At 37.6% G+C, this 18,368-nt stretch overlaps 2 pseudogenes; both read right to left on the bottom strand.

Moving 5' to 3' along the window:
* Positions 1–1,498: 1,498 nt before the first annotated feature.
* Positions 1,499–3,903, bottom strand: LOC147820586 (EF-hand domain-containing family member C2 pseudogene; annotated as a pseudogene).
* Positions 3,904–15,061: 11,158 nt separating this feature from the next.
* Positions 15,062–15,992, bottom strand: LOC101718086 (olfactory receptor 7A10-like; annotated as a pseudogene).
* Positions 15,993–18,368: the final 2,376 nt, after the last annotated feature.

The following is an 18,368-nucleotide window of genomic DNA, read 5'->3' as shown; positions in this document are numbered from 1 at the left end:
AAAAAAGAAAAAAAATTTTCTTATTTTTAATTTTTCCTTTTTTTCTACTCTTCAAAATTTTACTTTTCTTTCTTTATCTTTTCTTTCTCTCTCTCTCTCTCACTCATTCTCTCAATGTCCCACACTGCTCCTCATCTCCCCATTTGTTCCTTTCTGCACTGAATTCAGATTTCTCCCTTACTGTTCTTTTCTTCTCTTTTTTCTTCTCTTGATTATCATTAGGTTAAAGGAAAGTAAGTTTGGTATCTAGCCTCCCTGTTGCTGTTAGGTGATTCTATTCACATCTTTGTTCTTTCATTCTGCCATTTTCTCTTCCCTTTAACAACTTCTTAGAGTTTCTGTGATCTTTCTGTGTCTTCTGGCCTCACCACTAATCTTACCTGTTCTTTCTACCTGTCCCGCCCTCCCCAACTCCTTTTAGCTCCCCACCCCAAAGGAGAAAGATGCTATATTGAAGAGTTTATTCATTATAAACATATGTTAGGTTGGTCCTCGGTTTTAATTTAACTCACATAGTTAAAAGTGATAGATTAATAACTACCACAAATTGTCATTTTCTAAGCTGTGCTTGATGCTATGGTAATGCTGACTATGACATTTGGGCTAACATGTTGTGATTGATCTAATTAGTTTTCCTTCCTGGTATAAGAAAAACATAATAGCTTCAGAGTCATTAGTCTCAAAACCCAAACACAAGCTATATCTGGAAGTCACTTCTGAAAAGCAATCATTCCACAAGGGTTTTAAACACAAGCAACAAAGTTACCTACATTAAGCAATCTTGAAATATCAACCCAGGAATTAAATCAAAGGACAGTACCAGAAACAAAAATAAGAAGACACTTAAGCAATGCACAAATGAAGGCTTCCATGGCACAAAAAGGAAATTCTGGGGGAAATGATGTGGGAAAGTCTGATAAGCAACCACTTGGACACCCTGAACTGATAGCACAGGAAGTAACAAAGCAGATGCATGAGGCTCTAGAAAATTTCAAAACAGAAATAATCTCCCAGATAAATAAAGACAGGGTGAGCAGAGTGAAAGACATGATTAGAATTCTTTTTTTTTTAAAGAGAAATTATAGACATTTATTGCTAAGTGGATGCACATTGAGGTGATACTCTTAAGTGAAATAAACAGGACACACGTGTAAATACTGAATAGCTTCCCTAGTGGGAGAAAGTGTAAATAAGGACTAAAAGATATAATAGATAATGTGAAATAGGAAGAAAAGGTGCAAAGGGGAGGGGAAAGTGGGAGGGGTAGGGGAAAGGAAAGAAGGGAATGGAATTAATATGAGAAAATGAAATGGAAACAAAATCCTTGTAAATAGGGAGGGGTGGAGGGCTTGAAGGGAGGGCAGGGGAAGGGGGAAAAATAAGAACCAAGAGAGTATGTAAAGGTGCATATCTCCAATGATAAATGTCATTATATTGCACACCTAAAAAGTACCAATAAAAGGATATACAAAGAAAAATTGCATTTTAATAGCATCCTTACATCAGCAGTATATGATGTTCTGAAAAACTAAAGTGACAAAAGAAAATTAATTGTGGTTTATGGATGTCCATTCAATATAAACCCTTGTTTCTTTTTTGTTAACTAAATTATACCTACTAAAAGAAACTTGGGAAAATTAAAGCAGTGAATTAAAGAAAGCTGATCAAAACTGTCATGGTCCCTCCTGGTCTAAGCCATATACATCCTTCAAAAGGTCTAAGTAACGAATGAATTTCACAGGAATAGGTGATGGCGTCCCGAAACAAACATCTTCACCTCTCTCTTTAACATAATCCGGGGCTTCCAATTCCGACATTGGATTCATTCTCCAGTTCAGGGCCAGGAAAAACGATTTATAATTTATTTGTCCTTCACTGTCCTCAAACCTGGCCAGTAAGTTTTCCAGAAGATCATCAGTCAAAGGAAACCTGTGGGACTTGCAGAGCCTTTTGATGTCTCTATTGGGCAATATATATATTTTTCCAATCTTCATACACACAGCTAGAAATGAGTCTGTCAAAATGCTCAAACATATTTTTCTTGAGCTTTTCTTGGGCCTGTGCAATTAAGAGATTCCTATCTGAACCCATGTCCTCAGGGACACGGTAGTGATGTGCAATGGTTAAAATCTCCTGGTCGGTGAGCTTATTGACAGTTATATCCAACAACAGGTCTCTGAATGTATTAAAATCCACCATCTTCGTGTGGTTACAGTCAGCAGCTGAAAATACCTCCTTGATCTCTCTTGATTTTGATTCTTCTTCTTTCAGCTTTTGTAGTGTGAGTTCAATATTGCTAAATGGGAACCTGTCTACGCTCTTCTCCATGTAGTTTAAGGTGTACTCATCAGCACTGAGCAAAGCAAATAGGTTCCCGTTCACATTCGCTTTGGCTCCAACATACAGGTCCTTGACGTTGATATATTCTGGAAGCTCACTTTTAAAGACTTCTTGCCCAAACTTCTTCACACGACTTCTTTTCAGGAACAGCCCACCAGTGTAGCCTGAATTCCTCTCTATCAGTTCAAACACCGAAAGTGTGCCATCCTTGAGAAAGTATGAAATAATGAACTTCCTGTCTGCATCAGCACATGTGGGTGTGATTAGTCTTGCAAACAAACGGAGTACATTGCCTATGTTGCCACAGCTGCCTTCTCTTGAGAACTTCTTCTGGTAAGGCACAGGCTTGAGGGACAGACAGGAACGGAGAGAATCCTCCTCAGACCCAAAGCCAGTGTAAGGTGGAAATTTCCTTTCTACTTTTGGAGGAGGACGAGGCTTGTGTGAAAGGAGGGTAAAGTTCTTGATTCCATATTTAGTCTTATAATAAGACTTTGTAAATTCATCACAGTCACAGAGGATCACTTTCCTTCCCCCCACATTGATGGTGGCTCCTAAAAACAGGTCACTATCCTTGTAAAATGCTTGGTCTATTTTTCCCAGCTTGTACTTATCCAACATGTAACTATACTTCCGCTTGCTGGACAAGCCACCAAACACATTGAGAACTGAACGATCTGTTATCTGGCCTGGCTGATGGAGTCTGGGTGGGCCATACTTGGGTAGTAGGAAGACTGACTTAGCATCCCGGCCTGAGTTCTCTGGCAATATTTCTTTGATTTCAACAGTATCATCAGACAAGAGGTAATGCAGGACGAGTTCTCTACGTTCCCCAAACAATGAGTCTGAGTCATCCCACAGGCAGAAGAAACGCAAAACTTTCCTATTGTACTCCAAAAACTGTCTCTGGGTGTCAGCGGATTCATAGGGATGAAGAGGCTCCGCACGCTCCAATGTCTCTTTCCACATCTTCAAATACAGATCTTGTGGACGCTGTCCTGGGGTATTTAATTTTACTCCTAGTTTTCTCAAAAAAATGTTTGTGAATTTATCACAATCATAAATCTTGAATGTCCAGCCAAGGAAGATGATGTCAATGTTGATATTGAAATCATACACAGTATAAAACTGATCATCATTTGGAGGGGGGAGAGAAATCCGATGATGCCGAATAAAAGTCCCTTGAGGCAGTCCGCTATTTTTCTCTTGAGGTTCATGTACTTCGATTGTGTCATCTTCAGGGTAGAAGTAGATTTTATAGAATCTGATTCTATATATTTCTTGGCTTTTATCCCATACTCTGTCTTCCAAATAGGCATCAAAACATAGAATCTGTCTATCAAAAGCTAACCAAGACGGTCTATCAGTTCCTTCTCCTTTCGGATATATGCTATATTTAGTTTTCACTTTTTGCCCAATAAGTGGTTCTCCACCTAGTCCAGGCTTCTCTTCACTCACCAGCATCCTAACATTGTTGCAAAAGCCCCAATGTTGGGATTTATGAAACTTCTCCTTTCCCACATTGCGGTTGAAGCTATAGCCCAGCAGCAAGGGCAGGACCATGGCTCTCAGCTTCTGAGGGTCTAGGACTCCGCAGGAGACCAGTAGGCCAGCTGCGTGCTTCCAGGCCGCTTTGTTGAGCCCCCACTGCAGGGGTTGCCTAGAGACAGGGGCGGTGTCACAGAGGGAGAGGGCATGGCGGGGTGGGGGTGGGGCGCGGAACCCCTCCCTCCCCACCCTCCCATCCCCCCACCGGGCCCGGACAAAGGAGCCCAATTCTGTAATTCTAAAGGCCATGTGAGTCAGAAATGCTTCCCAAAAAGTGTCATTTATAGCACAAAAGGGAAATGTGAGAAGACAAAGATACAAACAACTACCGAAATGTAGTATAATATTGAAAACAGTATACTACTTCAAAAGAAAAAAAAAAAACCAATAAAGTATATTAAAAGGATTCAGAAACACAGTGATGTACAGGAAAATTTTTTTCAATAATTAGAAAAATAATATTGAGAAAGCCAAAGGGAAGACAAGTTAAAAGTAGATAGTATAATCAGAGTCAGAAAAAATAGGAAGAATACCAATTTTGCTAGGACAAAACAACATTTATCCAGAATAAATTTCAAATTGAAAAGATGTTGACTATAGGTTGGAATGACCAACACACTATAGGAAAGAAGTTAACATCAGTTATTACTGCTGTAAATCCCATATTTTAATAGCATAATTGACTGAAAAAAAATTTCTTCACAGTGGCAGTAGCATTTGTATTGAGGGCTGGAATATCTTCTTGTTAGGACAGGCAGACAGAAGTGGTAAAAGTGACAGATTCCCAAGTTGTATTCCATGAACCTAAAAACAGATTCACTGTTATTAAAACACAGAAAATATGGTGAAGAAAGTTAGAATGTAGTGTAGAAAAGGTACAGAAAGCCAATACGGAAGATTCTTGCATATAGCAGTTATCAGTTTGGTAGTACTTGAAGTTATGATACTAAATGGTGACATGTTCTAATTTGGTGTTTTGTGAGTGACATGTAGATTATTTTACATGATATTTGGTATGATTTCAATTTGTTGTGAAATTAGATACTGGCAGTATTGTATTATATGTAGTCAATGTATACATATATTTCTTGAAAAGATAAGATGATATGTTGTGTTTTATCTTCTGTGTACACGTAAGGAAAACAACCAAATTTTGGTTCAAATAAAACATTTCTCTTACTCTGTAGTTTGTAGTTTTTATTAAATCAATGACAAATGGCCTCAAATTTAAAATATTGCCTATTAAGTATTGTGGCTTAAAGCCAATACTATTTTTACAGACATAGAATTACATGTTTGGATAGAGGAAGTTTGAAGTTCTTAATTTCAATATTCATTATAAACTAGAATAAATGAAGAGCTAATTGAATACAGTGTATGAATAGGTGTATGCAGGAGTATCATAAGTTTGAGCATAGTCCAGGCAACTTAGTGATTTAAAAAGAGTCTGTCTGAAAAATAAATAATGCATGAAAACAAATTAAGACCTGAATAGGTTGCTCAATGAGAAGGTTCTGGGTTCAATCACTTGTACTGCAAAAAAGTAAAGTAAAAAATATTGGACAGGTAACTTAAGAAAATAAAATAATAAAAAATAGAGAAAATGCTAAAGTTCATTAGAGTAACAAAATTAAAATGGATAGTCCTTAATGGGATCAAGAAGAGAACAATTGCAAAATGATAAAATAACAATCTAGGAAAAGGCATCATTTGTGTAGATTACAGAAAATATTTCATATGATAATAGAATATAAATTATTTCACCATTGTCTATGTGAAAATTTAGATGATAGTTACAAGCTCACAGGGTAACAGTTGGCAGAAATGTCCCAAGACAAAATGAAAAAAAACTCCATAATACCGTATCTGTGACTTGTAGTGTAACATTTTCACATCAATTTGATGCTAATAAATACTAGCCCTGGGAGAATTGGTAAGCATTTAACAGCATAGTAGTATTGATTTATTCAAGCTTCTTCAGAGAAGAATGAAAATTGGGATTATCAATTCATTTTTGAGAGTAATTCGCATTTGTTACATATACCTGGCAGTGCTTTTACTAGACACAGACTTTACACAGCATTTTACTTCTTAAATTAAATTCACATGTCCTATTGTAAATTGAGGTATATTTTAAGGAGCTTCTATCATGTCCAAATTTGGCTTATACAATATAATTCAATATAATTCAGTGTGGTAATCTCTACAAAAGAGAATTAATTAAAATAAATGATGAATACATATAATCAACTTTCCATGATTTACAAACAAGTGTCAAGAAATTCTTACTAAATTAGGACTATCAGGGAGCTGTGGTAATCTCATAAAGGCCATTTAAAAAATTCTAAAGCAAACATCATAGTTTGTTATTCAATGTTGAGAGCAAGAACAAGATAAGCGTCACAAATGAACATTCCTAAGAGACATTATATGGGAGTGCCTGCCTAATACAATATTTTCAGGAAAAGAAGTAAAATATAAAATTCACTGGAAATGAATACAATGGCTAAAATCTTTCCAGTGGTGGTAATATATAAGCATGAAATCCAGGTAAAGTAATGAATAAGTACTTGAGAGTAATAGTGACTAAATACATTGAGATGAATGTACCAAAAGACTACATAATAATTATAAACTATTCATATATGAAACTTTTGAAAGACGACAGTTACTACATCCTTATGAGCAAGAAATGTCTGAAGATAAATCCTATGAAAGTTTTGCAACATTCTAAAAATAAGTTATAGAGAATCATTTAGAAAAAAACTGGTGATTGAATAATGTAAGTTCATGGATGGACAGACTCCATAAATGAGAGAGACTTGCTACTATCCAATGGGACCTTCTGACTGACTGCATTTGAAAAAAATAAATGGTTCTGTGGGGAAAACTGCAACTTGATATAGCTTGAAAAGATGTATTGTACCTGACATGAATTGCCATTAATCATGTCTTGATAAATCATGGAAATTGATAAATTTTGTACCTCAGGATGGCTTCTCATTAGCAATTAGTTTCCAGAATTTCAGTCAGTATGAAAAAAAAAATGACCCAATAAGACATCTAAACAAGGTAAGGGAGGATAGGCAAATCTCAACTGTCAGGCCAAACTTCACACACCTTTTTGTTTATGATCCCAAGAAAACCATGAAATTAGGTAATCGGTACCGAAAGCACTTTCAGAAATAAATCAAAAGTTTACATTATGTACTACTCTGTTGCTTAGCACTACTTTTGTACATAAAAACTACACATTTTTCTGTTTTCATTTTAAAAGTTGATGGAGATATTTAAAATTTCTTATTGATAATACTAGATAGAATTATGTTGATATTTAAAACATAAATTATGTATTTGCATTGTTTTCTCTACGCACAATGCTGCAGTTTTGTGTTTGGGGGTGGATGCATGTGGGTTACGTTGTGTGTGTGTCTGTGTCTGTATGTGTCTGTCTTTGTGTCTCTTTGGGTATGGTTCATTGTCTAGGGATTTATTGGCTTCTGTGTTTATGATGCAGCAGAAGGAACCTAGAGCCTCACAGATGCCAGGCAAGCATTCCCACTGAGCTACATCCAAAGCCCTGGCACCATGTTCCCCATTACAATTTTTATTGAGGGCTAGAGGTCAATTTCCTCAAAAATGAAACTAGCAATGAATCATGAACCTTGGAGGAAGGATTCTGAAATACTTGGCTGGAGCACCTGTGGAATCCCTTAAGGAAGGTAGCTTGTTGACAGTACATGTCAACCAATGGAGAGACAGTACCATTCAGGGGGAAAACACTACCCTGTCCCCATTTTCCATTAGTTACTCTTGTACATGTTGAAGTATATCATGGACACCATGGGCCAAGGCATACACAGCATTGTATATATTGCCAACCTCTTCAGTAATGGTCATTTCAAATTCATTCACAGGCAGCCAGGCCACAGAGGCATTAGGTGAACAGTTCGTCACTGCAGTCAGACTCAGAGAGTGAGCATCCAAACTTCTACCCCCAAAGGAGAGTGAGAAAACTGTCATCTTGGTATTTGGAAGGATGAGCTGTTTGGGTAAAACTTTTGAAACCAGAAATCTTTTCTTGATGGTATGAAAAAATGAAATCCCCATGGAATGAGTCAAATATGCAATCTTTCCCAGTGATGGCAGCATGATTTTCTGGGTTTGTGACCCAGACAGTCCATGGTGCTAAATATTGTATGCTGCAAAATCCCATCTCTAATACACTGTCACTCTCAAAGAACATGTTGACCACATTAGGTATTCTTGGTCCCATGTACCGTAATTTATCTGGGTGTTTATATTCCAAATACAACCAAAAATCACTTGTGATTATTTCCACAAATGCTAGACAGACTCTGTTCCTGTCCATGGTGGAGTGGAGAGTGACACCTTGTTAGCCAGCAGAACACCGCTAGATAGCCAGGGAGGACTTGGAAACAGACAGTCCCAGTCCATTTGAGGGAGAGGGAGAACACAGGGAAGTGAAAGGAAAGGGAACCAACCACACACTTCCTCCAGCTGCCACTGGGAAAAATTGGAAAGTCGGGTGCTTCTTACCTTTCTCAGTATCCCACCACTCAATTTCAAGTTATAATGCAACATGACAAAACAGCTCGATACTTTAAAACAGACATGTACATCAATGGATTGGAATAGAGGACAGAGAAATAAATACATGCAGCTAAAGCCCTCTGGTTCTTGACAAAGATTCCAAAAATAGATTTTGGAGAAAAGACAGCCTTTTAAACAAACAACTCTGGGAAAACTTGATATTCATATATAGAAGATTGAAACTAAATCTCTACCTCTCACCAGATATGAAAATCACCTCAAAAACATTAAAGACCTACCAAGTATAAGACTTGAAACTTTGAATCTAGTAGAGAAAACACTTCAGGTTATAAGCTGAGGTAATGACTTCCAGAAAGAACTTTAATAGCACAAAAAATAAGAGCAAGAACCAATAAATGAGAATAGATTAAATTAAAAAGCTTCTGCACATCAAAGGAAACAACAGAGTGAACAGACATCCTACATAACAGGAGAAAATCTTTACTGGTTACTTTTGTGAAAATAATCTCAAGGATATATAAAGAACTCAAAAAATTAACACTAAACATCATCATCATCATCATCATCATAATCCAATTAAAAATAGGTAAATTAACTGAACAGACACTTCTCAAGAGAAGTGCAAATGGCCAATAATTACATGGAAATTGTACAATATTTAGCTATCAAGAAAGAGAAAATGAAAATTATATGAGATCCATTTCACCCCAGTCAGAATAGCAATGATCAAGAGTAAGTACAAATATCAACAAATGCTAATGTAGATGTGGAAGATAAAATAACTTCATATTTGATTGGAAAAAATGTATGTTAATATAGCTACTATAGAAATCAGTATAGACTGGCAAAGAAACAGACCTGAGGAGCAGTGGAACAGATTAGAAGATGCAGAAACAATTCCAGACACACTCAGCCACCTCATCTTCAACAAAGGAGCCAAACACCCTCACTGGAGGAAAGATAGCCTCTTTAATAAAAGGCGCTGGAAAAATTGGGTTTCAACTTGCTAAAGATTAAAACTAGCCCTGTATCTTTCACCATGCACTAAACTAAAATCAAAATGGATTAAAAAATCTAAATATTAAAAGAGAAATGCTGAACCACCTGGAACAGGGGTTAGGTAGAACTCTTTTTTTTCCCCCATTAACTTTATTGGTACATTTTAGGTATAAAATACAGTTACATTCATCATTGGGATCTTGTACCATTACATGAGTCTCTTGGTTCTTATTTTTTTCCCTTCCCTTGGCCTCCCTTCACCCCCTCCACCCTTCCCTATTTGCAAAGACCTTGTTTCCATTTTTCTCCTCTTCTCATATTTTTTACTTTCCCTTTTTTCCCTTCCCCTACCCCTCCCAATTCCCCTGCTCTTTTAGACCTTTTCTTCCTGTTACACAATATCAGTTATACATTTTTAAAAATTACAATATTAAGATCTAGGAGACATTACCACAAATTTTACAGAATTAAAAAGGATATAGAAAGCATATCACAAAAATCTTTTTTGAAATAAATTTGACAACTTCTAAGAAGTACCTTGGAAGACAAATTAATGAAACTAACTCTGAGGAAATATAAAATTTGAATAGCAACTATTAAAGAAAGTATATTCCTAGCTTGAAAACCTACCTGCATGAAAACAGCAGGCTCATAAACATTTTAACTGATAAATTATATCAAACATTTAAAGCAGAAAAAAGAAGGAACACTTCTCCCCTCATTTTAGGAAATCAACATTGTGCTAATCCTAAAACTGGATAAAGATAATAGAAGAAAAAAGTATAAACATAGATAGAAATTTGTTTAACAAAACAAACTCTTAGAAGTCCGATCTGGCAGTATGTAAAAAGTGGTTTTATTATAGGGATGGCAGTGTAGGTTCAGCATTGGAAGATCCACCCCCAAAAGTCATCATTTTAACAGAGGAAAGGAGAAAGCCATCTGATTCTGTCACTAGTTGGAGAAAGAGTATTGGACTAAAGTCTACAGCTCTTCATGGTAAAAGCTATCAGGAGACTAGAAGTAGAACAGAAACTTCTCAACAGATCAAAGATCTGCACTCCATACTTCAAAAAAAACTCCTTCTATGAATGGAGATGATACAATGCTTTCTCCCTAAAGTGGGGTACAAGGGCATATATGCCTACTCTTTATCTGTCCATTAGACTTTGAAGCATAGGTCTAAACCAAATAGTCTGGCAATAAAATGACACAACTAGGATAGGATTGGCACGGCAGAAGCAAAATCTTTATATGTAGATGAAACGATCAGCTACAGAGAAAATACTAAGAAATCCCTAGGAGCCTCTAGAACTTGTATTTGAATTTAGCAGGATTAGAAAACACAAGGTATATATATAAATTCAGGTCTGTGTATACTTGCTATAAATGAAGAACTGGATATTGAAATTTAAAAGTTATGTACGAGTACAAAGGATCCAGAAAAGCCAAAAACAAAAACAAAAACAGTGTTGGAAGATGTATAGCACCCAATTTTAAGACTTCTTCTAAAGCTACAGTAATAAAGGCAATGTTGGTGTAAGGAAAGAGATATAGATCATTGGAATAAAACAGAGAATCTAGAAATAGAACCACACATATATGGTCCACTGAGTTTTGAAAGATTATTTAACATTAGCATTTCATAAAATATAAACTTGATTCAAGAGCCGAGGAAGAGACAGTGTCTTCAGCAAACGGCACTAGAATACCTGGTATCCATATATAAAAAACTAACCTCAACCCTTTTTTGCCATACATGAAAATAACTTGAAGGGATCTATGAACCTAAATAAGAAAGCCTAAAAGTACAAAACTTTAAGAAGAAATTATAAGGGAAAATGTTTATGAATTCAGGGTAAGCAAGAACTACCTAGGATACAAAAAACATGATGTATAAAAGAAAAAAAATGATATATGAGATTCCATCAAAACTTAGAACTTTAAATGACATCATTAAAATGAAAAGTAGTCCTTAAACAGACCATATTTACAATGCATATAACCTATGACCACAATATATAAAGAATTCTTAGAGCTCATTAATAGACAACTCAAATAAAATGTAGACATAAGAAGATGATAAATAGCCAGTATAGCACAAGGAATGGTGTGAAACTCTAGAATCAGAAAAGTACTAATCAGTACAATAATAAGATTGAATTATACACTCATTAGAGAGATGAAGTTAAAAGTTTTAAAAGCCTTGTCATGACTTTTTCTTTTTGTTGGATTCTCCCCCTTTGCGTTTAATTTGTCACGCCCAATGGATTCATTCTGCTAGGTTTCCTGGGGTTGTGATCCTCATTGTGTTTTCGTAGGGTATTGCCTAAAATTTTTTGGAGTGCTGGTTTGGTATTCATGAAGTTCCTGAGGTGCTCTTTATCATGAAAGTATCTTATTTCTCCATCAATTTTGAAAGATAGTTTTTCAGGGTACATCAATCTGGGTTGGAGGCTGTTTTCCTTTACGGCTTGAAATACATCACTCCAAGCTCTTCTTGCCTTGAGGGCTTGCATTGAGAGGTCTGCTGTGATTCTGATGGGCTTTCCTTTGTATGTGATTTGTTTCTTTTCTCTCACTGCTTGTAGAGTTTTATTCTTCTGTTGGATTTCTGGAATCCTAACTATTACATGCTTATGTGTAGATTTTTTTTGATTTAAGGCTAGCTGGAGTCCTATATGCCTCACTTGTCTGTATGTCAAGTTCTTTTCCCCTCCTTGGGAAGTTTTCTGCCATCACTTCTGTGAAGAGTTTTTTTATGTCATCTGCACTCTCTCCTCTTTCTTCACTGAGTCCAATCAGTCTTATGTTATTCTTCTTTGCATCATCTAGCAGCTGCTGGATTGATTTCTCATGTTCCCTTATAATTTTAAAGCAATTTTTCTTTTCCTCCTCACTAATTGCAATCTTATCTTCTATATGTGAAATTCTATCCTCACACTGGTACATTCTGCTGCACAGACTTTCCATGGAGTTTTTAATCTCTTGGAAATCTGTTTGTATCTGTTTTATGGATTCCATTTGTTTCCTATATTGGGATTCCATCATGTTCTCCAGATCCTCTATTTTTTTAATCTGTGTCCTCTCTAGATTTATTAATCATGTCTTGCACCATGAGCAAAATCTTTGCTGTTATCTGAGTAATTATTTCTGATTTCAGTTTTCCCAGGTTCTCTTTTGTTGCCAGTTCAGAGAGTCCAGGTTGTTGAGTATCAGAGTGTTCCATCTCGTTTCCCTTTGGGGTTGCTGTAGGTGATCTGGAAGTTTGTTTTTGAGGCTTGTTTATGTGTCTTCTCATTTCCACGGTGGGGGGTGCTTCTGGCGCCCACATGGCTCACCTTCTCTGCTCTAGGAGCTTGGGATGGCAGCAGGGGAGCTTCCTTCTGAGTGCTGGGACCTGCTCACCTTCTGTGCCCTAGGAGCCTGGGATGGAAGCAGGGATCTTCCTTCTGGGTGCTGGGACCTGCTGAGCTTCACTCCCCTAGGAGCCTGGGATGGAGGCGGGGGGGGGGCTTCCTTCTGGGTGCTGGGACCGGCTCACCTTCTTGGCCCTAGAAGCCTGGGATGGCTGTGGGGGAGCTTCCTTCCAGGTGCTGGGACCAGCTGAGCTTCACTGAGGTTAGGTAGAACTCTTGAAGACATTGGTGTAGGAAAAGATTTTATGAACCAAACCTCAGTTGCCCATGAAGTAGCACAAACCATCAACAACTGGGATCTCTTTTTATTAAAAAGCTTCTGTACATCAAGAGAAAGCAACAGCAGTGTGAAGAGACTACGCACAATATGGGAAAAAATTTTCACCTGCTGTTCCTCAGACAAAGGCCTACTATCTTAAAATTATAAAGAACTTAAAAAGATCAGACCACTCAAATTTAAAGACCCAATCCAAAAATGGGCATCTGAAATGAACAGACATTTCTCAGACAAAGAAGTAGAAGTAGCAAATAAACACATGAAAAAATGTTCAATATCACAGGTCATTTGAGACATTCAAATGAAAACAATGTTGAGATTCTACCTCACTCCAGAAAGAAAGGCTGCTATCATGAAATCAACCAATAACAAATGCTGGCAGGGCTGAAGGGAAAGAGGAACACTGCTCCACTGCTGGTGGGAGTATCGACTGATGCAACCACTATGGAAATCAGTATGGTGATACCTCAAAGAACCAGGACTGGAAGTCCTATTTGACCCAGCTATTCCCCTGCTGGGTATCTTCCCCAAAGAATTAAAAAATCATCCCACAGTGATATATGTGCACCCATGTTCACAGCAGTACAATTTGTATTAGCTAAAACTTGGAAGCAAACTAATTGTCCATCAACTGGAGACTGGATAAAGAAAATGTGTTTTTTAAATAAATGGAGTACTACTCAGCCATAAAAATGAGAAATTAAGAGACATGTATAGCTAAATGGATGTACATTGAGGTGATACACTGAAGTGCAATAAATAGGACACACACGTGTAAATACTGAATAATTTCTCTAGTGTGAGAAACTGAAAGTGTAAGTAAGGCCTAAGACATATAATAGATAATGTGAAATTGGAAGAAAAAGGGCAAAGGGGAAGGGGAAGTAGGAGGGGTAGCAGAAAAGAAAGAAGGAAATGGACTTCATGTGAGAAAATGAAAAAATGGAAACAAAGTCTTTGTAAATAGGGAGGTATGGTGTGGTTGAAGGGAGGGCAGTGGAAGGGAGAAAAATAAGAACCAAGAGCGATTATGTAAAGGTGCAAATTTCCAATGATGAATGTCATTATATTGAATACCTAAAATGTACCAATAAAATAAAATTTTTAAAAAAGAAATCAGTATAGAGGTTCCGGAAAAAGTAAAATACAGCTGCCGTGTGAACCAAGGGTAACAATCCTTGGTATATAATCAAAGGAATGAAAGTTATTATACTATAAAGATACCTGTATAACCATGTTTGTTGTGGTGCAACTCATAGTAGCCAAGCTATGGAATCAGGCCAGGTTACACACACACGCACACACACACACACACACTATATATATATATATATATATAGAGAGAGAGAGAGAGAGAGAGAGAGAGAGAGAGAGAGAGAGAGACAGACAGACAGACAGACAGACATAAAAAAATGAAATAATGTCATCTGCAGGAAAAAATGGGTGGAACTGGAGACAATCATGTTAAGCAAAATAAGCCAGACTCAAAAAGAAGAGTATTGCAAGTTTATCTCTTCTACATGGAACTTTAAAAAGAAAAAGATGATATGAAAGTAGAAAGAAAACTATTAAATAGGAAAGGAATCTGTGGGAAGAGAGAGGAACTAGGGTAAGTAGAGTAACAGGAACCAGAAATGAAGAACAAACCATGCTAATGCATGTACAAACACCCCAAAATGAAGTGCACCCTGCTGCACAACTGATATACAGTCATAAAATAATTTAAATTGAATTGTTTCCTAGTTTTACAAAGATTGAAATCACAGTAATGGAAATTTCAAGAAAAAACACAGAAAGAATGAGTTTGCATTCATAATCTGATCAAAGAATCAAAACTTCAGTTTTCAAGGTTTTGGTCCCTGTAATCACAGGCGCCACATCAGCCCTGAGGTGATGGGTTCTGTTATGTGATGGGTCTCATTCCAAAGAGTCTTATCAGTGCTCTCTTTACATCTTGATTCCTCAGACTGTAGATGAAGGGGTTCAGCATGGGTGTGACCACAGTGCACCTCACTGAAGCTATTGCACTTGAGTGTGAGCTATGGGTGGTGGCAGAACTGATGCAAACTCCTAGGCCTGTGCCATAAAATAAAGAGACAACTGAGAGATGAGATGCATAGGTGAAAAAGGCTGTTTCTCCCTTGAGCTGATGACATTCCATGTGTGGTGGAAACTATCTTAGAGTAAGAGTAAAGGATGCCAGTGAGGGAACCAGTAGTCAAGAGCACAGGTGCAAAATACATCACAAAGTCATTAAGAAAGTTTTCAGAATATGCAATGTGGACCACTTGATCGAGTTCACAGAAGAAGTGAGGGATTTCTAAGTCAGTGCAGAAAGACAGCTGCAAAGCCATGAAGCTTTGGAACAAGGCGTGCAGGACACTCATGATCCAGGACCCCAGAATCAGCAAGCCACAGAGCCAGGGGTTCATGATGACCATGTAGTGCAGGGGGTGACAGATGGCTACAAACCTGTCATGGGCCATCACAGCCAGGAGGAAACTGTTGAACTCTGCAAAGACCAGGAAAAAATATATCTGGGTAATGCAACCTGTGTAGGTAATGACTTTGCTCTGTGTCTGAACATTCACCAGCATCTTGGGCACGCTGGTGGAGGTGAAACAGATGTCTGCAAAGGACAGGCTGGAGAGGAAAAAGTACATGGGAGTGTGCAGGCAGGAGCTGGAGAATACGGCCAGGATGATGAGCATGTTCCCAAGCAGGGTGATCAGGTAAATGGAGAGGAAAAGTCCATATATGAGCGCCTGCAGTTCTGAGTCTTCAGAAAATCCCAGAAGAAATTCTGAAATTCTGGTGTTGTTCCCTAGTTCCATGTGGTGGATACAACTACCAGGAAAAAGAAAAATAATGTGAGTACCATTCATACAAATGGGTATTACTAATATTGTTGAAATGCTCAAATTTATATTTTCCAGTCTATAAATTCATTTGAATATTTTGTTTATGAATCTGGTCCCCTTAGGGAATCCCTAGTGGCATTCCTGATTTGAAATTTGTGTCCTAGTCTGAGCCTTCTCCATGGAAAATTATGTCTTTGACAGTTTTCCTAAGAAATTATTTCTTACAATTAAGGGATATATATTGAGTGATGACCCTGTTCTATGTACTGTCTTGGCAATGAGTATCAACAGCTGAAAAATAAAATTTCCTACCTCCTGGTTTGCTGATAAGGAATATATGCAAATGAGAACATCATATATCACTACCATTTTGTGGTAAGGGTGTCATATAGAGTTGCATATGCATACACTCACAGAATTCAACATATCAAATGTGTGTGACCCTTTAAATATCAATGATGCCTCAATAATTATATCTCTGTTTAAAAACAGAGATGATCATGTAGCATGCTCAAGATGCCATAAAGAAAATGAAAGATTTGAGGGACAGAATAGATAGGATAGTGTGCGTGTGTGTGTGTGTGTGTGTGTGTGTGTGTGTGTGTGTGTATTTTATGCTGGGCATGGAACCCAGGACATATTCATGCTAAATAGACTCTCTACCACTGACTCCACTTCCAGATCCTGGGGGTGCTATTTGTTCTGAGTGTCCAGGCAAGATCAGCAGAGACAGTGACATTTGAACAGAGACTTCAAGAAGATACAACACAATCCAGGAGGTTCTCTGCAGAAATTTCACTTGGCAGAGGGAATAGCCAGTGCAAAGGCCTGCTGTGGGTGTTTGTTTTAAGACTTTCAAGACCATCAAGAAGCCACTGTGGCAAAAACCAGGAACAAGACAAGCATATCCACTATCACCACTCCTGTTCAATATAGTCTTGAAAACATTAGCCACAGCAATTAGACAAGAGAAAGAAATAAAGATAGGAAATGAACAAGACATATTGTCATTATTTTCAGATGACATGATACTCTATATAGAAGACCCCAAGAACTCGACTAAAAGGCTTCTACACTTAATAACAAATTCAGTAAAGTAGGTGGATGCAAGGTCAACACACAAAAATCAATAGCTTTCCTCTACACGAAGAACACATAGAGAGAGAAATGGGGCAAACAATTCCTTTCACAACAGCATCCAAAAAATTGAAATACCTAGGAATCATCCTAACGAAAGAAATCAAAGGCCTCTTCTTGATACAGCACTCTGAAAAGAGAGATTGAAGAGCACATCAGAAAATGGAAAGACATGCCTTTCTCCTGGGTAGGAAGAAACAACATAGTGAAAACGGCTATACTTCCAAAACTGCTACATAGATCCAATCCAATCCCAATTGAAATCGCAGCAGCATACTTCACAGACCTTGAGAAAACAATCCAAAAGCTCATTTGGAACAAGAGGAGAACTAGAATAGCAAAAGCAATTCTAGGCAACAGAGACATGGCTGGGGGTATCACAGCCCCCAACCTGAAATTATACTACAAAGCCACCGTGATAAAGGCAACATTGTACTGGCAAAGAAACAGACCTGAGGACCTGTGGAATAGATTAGAAGATGCTGAAACAATGCCAGACACACTCAGCCATCTCATCTTTGACAAAGGAGCCAAACACCCTCACTGGAGGAAAGATAGCCTCTTTAATAAATGGTGCTGGAAAAATTGGGTTTCAACTTGCCAAAGATTAAAACTAACCCTATATCTCTCACCATGCACTAAACTAAAATCAAAATGGAATAAAGATCTAAATATTAAAACAGAAATGCTGAACTGTCTGGAACAGAGGTTAGGTAGAACTCTTGAAGATATTGGCGTAGGAAAAGATTTAATGAACAAAGCCTCAGTTGCACATGGACTAGCACAAACAATCAACAAGTGGGATCTCTTCTTATTAAAAGGCTTCTGCACAGCAAGAGAAACCATCAGCAGTGTGAAGAGACAACACACAATGTGGGAAAAAACTTTCCCCTGCTGTTCCTCAGACAAAGGTCTACTCTCTAGAATCTATAAAGAACTTAAAAAAAATCAGACCTCCCAAATTTAAAGACCCAATCCAGAAACAGGCATCTGAAATGAATAGGCAAAGAAGTAGAAATAGCAAATAAGCACGTGGAAAAGTGTTCAACATCACTGGTCATTCAAGAGATGCAAATAAAACAACACTGAGATTCCACCTCACCCCAGAAAGAATGGCTGCTATCTTGAAATCAACCAATAACATGCTGACAGGGCTGTGGGGAAAGAAGAACTCTGCTCCATTGCTGGTGCATGGGTAGACTGGTGCATCTA

The sequence above is a fragment of the Heterocephalus glaber genome, unplaced genomic scaffold (assembly GCF_053883595.1).
Source record: "Heterocephalus glaber isolate CG9 unplaced genomic scaffold, H.glaber_assembly_v1.0 deba00001845, whole genome shotgun sequence".
NCBI classification, from domain to species: domain Eukaryota; kingdom Metazoa; phylum Chordata; class Mammalia; order Rodentia; family Bathyergidae; genus Heterocephalus; species Heterocephalus glaber.
The sequence above is the reverse complement of the archived record's forward strand: the minus strand, read 5'-3'. Positions and strand labels throughout refer to the sequence as shown.